Source organism: Lactuca saligna, chromosome 1 (assembly GCF_052625555.1).
Source record: "Lactuca saligna cultivar CGN05327 chromosome 1, ASM5262555v1, whole genome shotgun sequence".
Taxonomy (NCBI): domain Eukaryota; kingdom Viridiplantae; phylum Streptophyta; class Magnoliopsida; order Asterales; family Asteraceae; genus Lactuca; species Lactuca saligna.
Window position 1 is genome coordinate 40,945,317 of NC_136417.1, and position 7,779 is coordinate 40,953,095.

Sequence of the window (7,779 nt, forward strand, 5' to 3'; positions counted from 1 at the left end):
CACTTGATGTGCAAGCTGTCCCAGTTGTTTCCCAATGTTGAGAATGGAAGCTTGCTGATTCCTCAACATGTTTCTGGTTTCTTGCATTGCTACATCATGATCATTATGTCTTTTCTCGGACGCGGTTATGAACCTTGTGAGTATATCTTCTAAATTCGCCTTCTTTTCCGTCACCGGCTCTTCCTTTTGATAATATCCCCTCTCCCTCTGTTTGTATTTTTCCTCTTTAGCCTTTTTATACTCTTCATATGGGAGCCATTCCTTCTTCGGTTTCCTCCAGTCTTCATCGTATCTATCGCCACTGGAATAGAATACTTGAGCCTTTTTATTTCCATTCTCGTCTCGATCACAATCCTTGGTAAGATGGGGGCCGCCACAATTTTCGCATCCAACTCTAATAGCATGGATCGTTTGATCCATTTTCGTCATTCTTCGGTCTAGGCTATCGAGTTTAGCTATTACCGCCGCCATGCCATCGTTTACCGAGTTTACTGCTCCACGACTCACTTCATTCCTCGGATTGTGGTATTCTCTAGAATGCTTAGAGAATTCTTCAATTAATTCCTTTATTTCCGGAGGCGACTTTCGGGTGAGCGGGCCTTGTGAATCGAGTAACTGCCTTGTGGTGACATTGACTCCATCATAAAAGATGGAGACCTCTTGTTGGCTATTAAGATCATGGTGGGGGCAATTTGTAAGTAGGCTCTTGTATCTTTCCCAAGCTTCATAAAGAGATTCTCCTGGTTGTTGTTCGAAGTTGGCAATGGCTTTCTTTAGCTTGGTTATCTTGGAAGGTGGGCAGAAATGATCTATGAACTCTTCTTTCATTTTGGCCCATGTGGTAACCGATCCGGGAGGGAGTGACTTCAACCAATCCTTTGCAGCTCCTTTAAATGTGACAGGAAGCATGCGTAGTAGTTGGATCTCGCGAGGCACATTGGGTACATTGAAGTAATCCGCCACATCATTTACTTCATCCAAGTGATTATAGGCGTCTTTATGATCTCTCCCGTGAAAAGGGATCTCCTTGAGTTGAGCGAGAATATGGCCCTTTAGTTCAAACGTAGCGGTAGTGGGAATTGCGGGTTGCACAAGTCCCGGGCCAGTGTCATCACGCATCCTCTTCTTCCACTCCCCCATGGGGATTTCGTCAATATTAGCCATAGCGGTGGCTAAATCGTCTTCAAACTCGGATGTGTGCTCGCTTTCTTCCTCGGTCTCGTAGTCGGTGTCTTTTGGGATCGGGTCTTCGATTGTGAATGATGCACTGGATGCTCCTGATTTCCTGCTCCTTTTCTTTCTAAAAACGGATTTGAGGTTTTTGAGTGGTGAGTTCTTTGAAGAAGCGGTTTCTCCAACGGTTTTGCCCTTGTTTCTTCTTAATGCGGTTTCCGGATCTTCAAGAGGGGGAACCAAAGGCGTAGCAGATCCTCGGGTCATGAACTAACTGCAAACAAAACAAAAAAAAAACAAAAGAAAACACGTAAAAAAGAACAAAAAATTAAATCTGATTCAGCGTTGTACTCGCCGAGTCGGGGCGAATGCACTCGGCGAGTTCAAGTTAAAATCAGCGTTTTTGCGTGTTTTTTTTTTTTTTTTTTTTTTTTTTTTTTTTTTACCTAAAAACTTAAACAAAAAATTAATCAGAAATTAACTTTGTGTAAGATGAATCTTACACAAACGATCGATTGAATTAGAATTTTAATGCTAATTTTAGAACCGTTCCCCGGCAACGGCGCCAAAAACTTGATGTGTGTAAAACTCACTTAGTTTTAATCCTACTTTAATTATCAAATAACGCACAAAAGGCAGTGAACCTATCAATTGTGGTATAGCTAAATAAGCAGGGTATCGAACACAGGGAACGACAAATTAAATTAAAAAACTAATTATATCTAAGTTGATTAAGAAAATAGGGGGTTTTCTCTAGTTTTACAAGACTAGAAACTTACTAACTATAACTAATTAAAGACTAGAAAATGACAATTTAACTAGATTCAATAATGGGAAAGGAACTTCTGTTTAGTTCAACTCGGTTAACTTTATGGTTGATTTCAAGGTAATAGTGCAATGGATTAATTCTTTCGTTGGTTACCGATTCAAGTGATTAGGTTCATGTTCACTACCCTAATCCTTAGCAAATAAAGTAACTCAAACAGTGGCCAATTGCTTAATTTAATTATATTTACTAGATTAATTATTCGGGTTAAGTTAGACTTGCAATAGCTAATTAATTTATTATTCTTAATTAACCTCTTGTTTGATGGTCATCTTACAAGCTTGCACATGAATTTACTCAATTTCCTTATTAATCCTAGTTTCATATTCATTAATTCTAGACATATGGTATAGTGGTCATATATCATATGAGGTTGATAATCAATAGATGTTCATGCTAATCAATTATCTTCCTATTAATAGAAAATTAATTATCATTCATACACAAGGTTCTTTAGCAAGCTAAAATAACAAAAATTCACCAACTTAGAATTAATCCTACCAATCAATCAAATCATATTGTCAACTTTGTATCCCCAAACAAAAGTCTAAAGAATTTAGTTCATAACTAAGGTAAATAACAGCAAACAAACAAGTTCAAGTTGCTTAATCATGTTGACAAAACAAAAGGAATAAGTAGAATGATGAAATTGTGACTTAATTACTCCCGGAATTGAATTCTAGCTTCCTTGGTCGACTTCTAGGGTTCTTCTGGTTTCTTATTCGCAGCAAAGCACTTCTGAAACTTCCCAGAATTCTCCTCTCTCGATTTGTGGAGTTATCTTTAAATATGCGTTCCGACTCGTCGAGTCATATGGTGACTCGTCGAGTCCCTCTCACATTCTCCGCATTGCGATAACTATCTTGACTTCCGAATCATTATCCTTCTGATTCCGCGACCGGACTCGTCGAGTCAAGGCTCGACTCGACGAGTAGAAGCCTTTTTTTTAGGTGTTTTCCTTCTTCATTCCACTCTTGAGCTCCTAACCGCTTCTCTTGCTTCCTTTCACTTCCGAGCTTCATCTTTGGACTGAAAAACATAATTTAACACTTTTAAGCACCTTTTGTCCATAATATGCAACAATTTAGCTAATATATGAATAAAAAACTATACTTAATACACACTAAATATGCACATATCACTAATCATCAAATGGTTTTATTTAGTAATAAAACTACATTACACTATTTTACAATACAATTGGTAGTTTCAGATATATATACATTCAAAGAGTTTATACAGATACAACTACAATACACTATTTTCCAGTATAGTACAAGTTAGATTCCTGGAAACAGGCATCTGAATGGTTTTTTAAAGATTAATACTACATTACACTACATTAGAGTACAACAACACTTATACATTTTCAGTCTTAGGGTTTTTAAGATTACATTACAGTTAACAGAAAATATTGGATTTTCTGGCTGAATAAACTATCATTTTCAAGGAACAATGATAGACTATTCACTACAAGAAAAATACCCTATAATGATGCGCAAATAGATAAGATCATTAAGGGTCTTGTCATAGTCTGTTTCATAGGTGTTCCAAAAGAAATCACTATGTGACTTAGAAAGTAGTTGAACCACCAACTTTCTCAAAACTTTGACACCCAACTCTCCCGGCTTGTCAATATGTGACTACATCTCCAAGATATGATCACACCTAGACCTTGCCTTGCTAATAGGGCTTGAGTGACCTTGAACTTGTGGGTTAGGGAGAATAATTGGATGAGGTGAAAGAAGTATGATTTCCAAAGTACATCATCTTCATTTAAGAAAGTTTGTTTCAAGAGATTTGGGAAGATCATAAATGTCTAAACCAGACATTTTTTGGGAGATATTCAAGATAGTTGATCTTAAGTCCTTAATATGACACCCAATATGAAATATTAAGGCTAGGACCCAACAAACTATTTTATAACTTAGAAGAGGGATGTCGTAATCCAAGCTATAAAATATTTGAAGGTAGGTGAATGACGATTCACCAATTTCCACCAAGATAAACGAAATTTATTATTAGGTTTTAATTGGATTTGAAACTCCTAGATTTTTTGAGATTAATTGAACTGTTCAATGACATGTTTCAATCTCGAGTGTGCCCTTCAGGTTTTGTGACTGGGATGCCGAGGATCACAAAACAAGGTGTGAAGTAACCATGTAAATTACTTGGTACCCTTAAGTGTTTACCCCTCAATCGATGTGCCGGTTAACCACACACGCTCCTTTGATACTATAATAAACATTAAGTTATCGTTTGCCTACCTTGTTAAATACGAGTTAGTGTGCCGGTTAACCACACACGCTCCACTAACCGACTTAAACAAAGTGCAAAGTGTAATTTCATGGATTAGCACCTTATTCACATTTTCCTAAGTAACTAAGATTGGGTATTATTAAGAGTTTAGTTACTTAGTATTTATCATTAATACTTTTAATGAAGGGAGAATTATAGTCCTGTCAAACCCGTTTGGCTAACGACCCTCCACCGGTCAAGGAAGCGGTGGGTGAGAGTGGACACCCATTAAACTACCATTTTATAGGCAGTACTATCTTATACCCCCTTATAGACCGGCTTCGTGAATGAGGCATACTAACGGTAAGACTGACTTTACTCTTATACATATATATATATATATATATATATATATATATATATTATTAATTTATAATACTATAAAGTATAAGGGTTGAATTTTAACTTTTAAAATTCTAAGGGATAACTTGGAATTAAAGTATTCATAAGAGAACACTTTTTCAAATTCCAAAACTTGAGGGCAAGTTTTGAAATTATTCAAAACCAATTAATTCCATAACTTATGTGTTTAAAGTAGTTTTAATCCAAAAACTCTTCAAGTTCCATAACTTGAAGACAAGTTAGGGAAGACTTTAAACTTAATAAAAGAATGTAACTTTTCTTTATTTTATAACTTATGGAATTATTAAGGTTACACACTTTATTCTTTAATGAAGTGACTCTTGAACTTCCATAACTTGACGACAAGTTATGGAGTCATAAATACAATTAATGATGACAAGACTCTTCATTTTTTGTAACCATTGCCAACTTTTATGAGTTTTATGAGCCTTTAATGTGACTCTTCATGTAACTTGAGGACAAGTTACACAAACACATTTTATACTCAACTCTTAGATTAAAATGGATTGAAAACAACTATTTCAATTAACTTTTCTATTAATCTAAGCAACTCATAAGAACAAGATAATTCAAATCAAACTTTTTTATGTAATTAGTCTAAAATTTAAACTAATACAAAACATGAATCTATTGATAATTATCTTTGAAATTGGATTAGCATGAACATTACCACATCAAAAACAAATTTATAAGTCCAAAAACATCTTAGGGTAATGTTCTTAGTCCAATTTTAGCCTAAAAAGTCGAATTTATGCTGTCTGGGGGTCCAACTCGTCGAGTGCATGAACCAACTCGGTGAGTTGGATCGATTTGATCACTTTTTAGCCATGGACTCGCCGAGTCTGATGATCAGATAGCAAAAACTCCGATTTTTTTAAGCAGTTTTGCAAGAATAACAAGAAAACAAGCCTAGGCTTTGATACCACTGTTGGGTTTTGAGCATTCTAACACTCCTATGGTGTACATGCAACCCTATAAACCTTGGATCTATGTTTTCTCTATTATACATGCAAATAAGAACTTTTCAAGGCTTTAATCCTAACTAGCATATTATGAAGTTCTTATACTACAAAGTACTAGTTAGATGACATACCTTTTGATGTAGCTTGATGTCTTCAAGCTTTAAGAGCTTAGCCCCAATAGTGTGGAAGCCTCAAGTGGAATCACAAATCACCAAAACACCTTGGAAGACTTTAGAGAATATGGATACTTGGTTCTCTCTAGTGAAATCGGCTAGCCCTTCTTAGTGTACCACACTAGTGCCAATTTCACCAACCAATGACATCTTTATATAGTATGGAGAATAGTGTTAAACCCATGACCTTTCATTTCATATGATCCATGGGTTAAACACTCCATGGACTATCCATGAAAGCTTAGCCCAACCTAAATGAACTTAGCCCATCCCATATATATAAGAGTCCATATTTAATTAGTTCATTTTGATCACTTAATTAATTCTAAATTAATTCTTGATCAATACTAATTAAATAATATGATTTTCATATTAATATATTAGAACGTATAATATATTAATATTAATCATAAATATACTATTCTCAAAAGACTATCCATATAAATTGTGTTGGTGAAGTGCAACCCAAATGGACCATGTCGGGTCGGGTTAAGTACATACCAAATATAGTTATGGACTTAGACATTAATCCAACAATAATATGCGGAGCATAAGGGATGTTTTCTAATCATAATTGCATAGTTTTGAAAACCATACACAAACGTAACAACCATTCAAACTATAATAGGTATAGTTTGGGATTTCATTACTAGTCTTACAGATTCAAACTTCATGCAAAGTCAAACATATAAACTATGTCAGATTTAGTTTATCCATTAACACGAATACAAAACTAGAGTATCATGCTAAATAATTATTTTATGTATAATTATTTATACTCTACACTGTTACAAACGATTTCGTACTCGAGAACAACCAAACAACACGTAAACTAGTTCATACAGGATTGTGAGACTATCTTCGTTTTTACCCCTCGGGGTACCAATAAATACTTACCGACAATATAACTAGAGTCTCCTGGAGGGAGAGCGTGAAATTTGTGGATAAATCTATTTCGGACCGACAATCCCACACCTGAATTGTTAGCTACAGTTAGGCGGGCACGCCTGGGGTGACAACTTTTGTAATCATACGATGCCTGAAGAACGTCAAGGAGGCCAGAGGTCAAACTAGTATGGTTATACGACTCACAATAAGTATAAACTAACCCTTGTTTATGAGATTTCTTTCTTCCATAGTTTTATTTTAACTAATAAAATTACCTATCTACTTATTGGATGGTATTACAGGGTTTTCGAACAGAACTTACATTACGTACTGGTGGTAGCCAGGGTTTCAAATAGAACGTACTTTTTATATAGAAACCAACAAACATGTTAGAAGATATTGGATTTTGTTGGTAAGCATGCGTACATATTTCAGAACTTGGTAACAACGGTTTTTGATACAAATGATATTTACTTATAATGGAAAGAAACTATTTATACAAATTCAGTGACTATTTTTCAATACAAAAACATGCTTATGAACTCACCAGTTTTATGCTGATACATTTTCAAAACCGCTTGTATTCTCAGGACAACGATAGACAGGTACCTAGCCAGGTTTTGGAGAAGACAGAGAATTTTTGGAGTCTCGTGTTTATCTTTTGTTATATAATGTCATGTACAAACTATGCTTTCAAACTGATGTAAATATTCTTAATGTAATGTAATGGTTGTGTTTACTTTGATTACTATGTTACGATTGTTGTGATACTACGCATGACGTTGCCACCCCCGGACATTTCCACTGTTGTTTTTCTGACGGTTCGGGGGTGTGACAGTATCACAACACATGCATTAGAGTAATCAAAGTAATAACAACCATTACATTAATATTAGGTGTTTACATTGTAATTAAAACATTACTAGAAATACATTCAAAGTACAACAAAAGTTTAAGACGTAAATCTCCGTCTTCGCTACACCTGAGAGGTACCCGTCTACTAGTTTCCTAAGAATAAAAGTGATTTTGAAAGTGTATCAACATTTAAGTTGGTAAGTTCATAAGTATTTTTGTTATAAAAGATATACTATATGTT

The 7,779-nt window shown here is 35.1% G+C and overlaps 1 non-coding gene across 1 annotated transcript; it reads left to right on the forward strand.

The window, feature by feature from the left end:
- Positions 1 to 673: 673 nt before the first annotated feature.
- On the forward strand, positions 674 to 780 carry LOC145028046 (small nucleolar RNA R71). Its single transcript, XR_013675803.1, has one exon. It is a non-coding gene; the product is annotated as a small nucleolar RNA R71 (small nucleolar RNA).
- Positions 781 to 7,779: the final 6,999 nt, after the last annotated feature.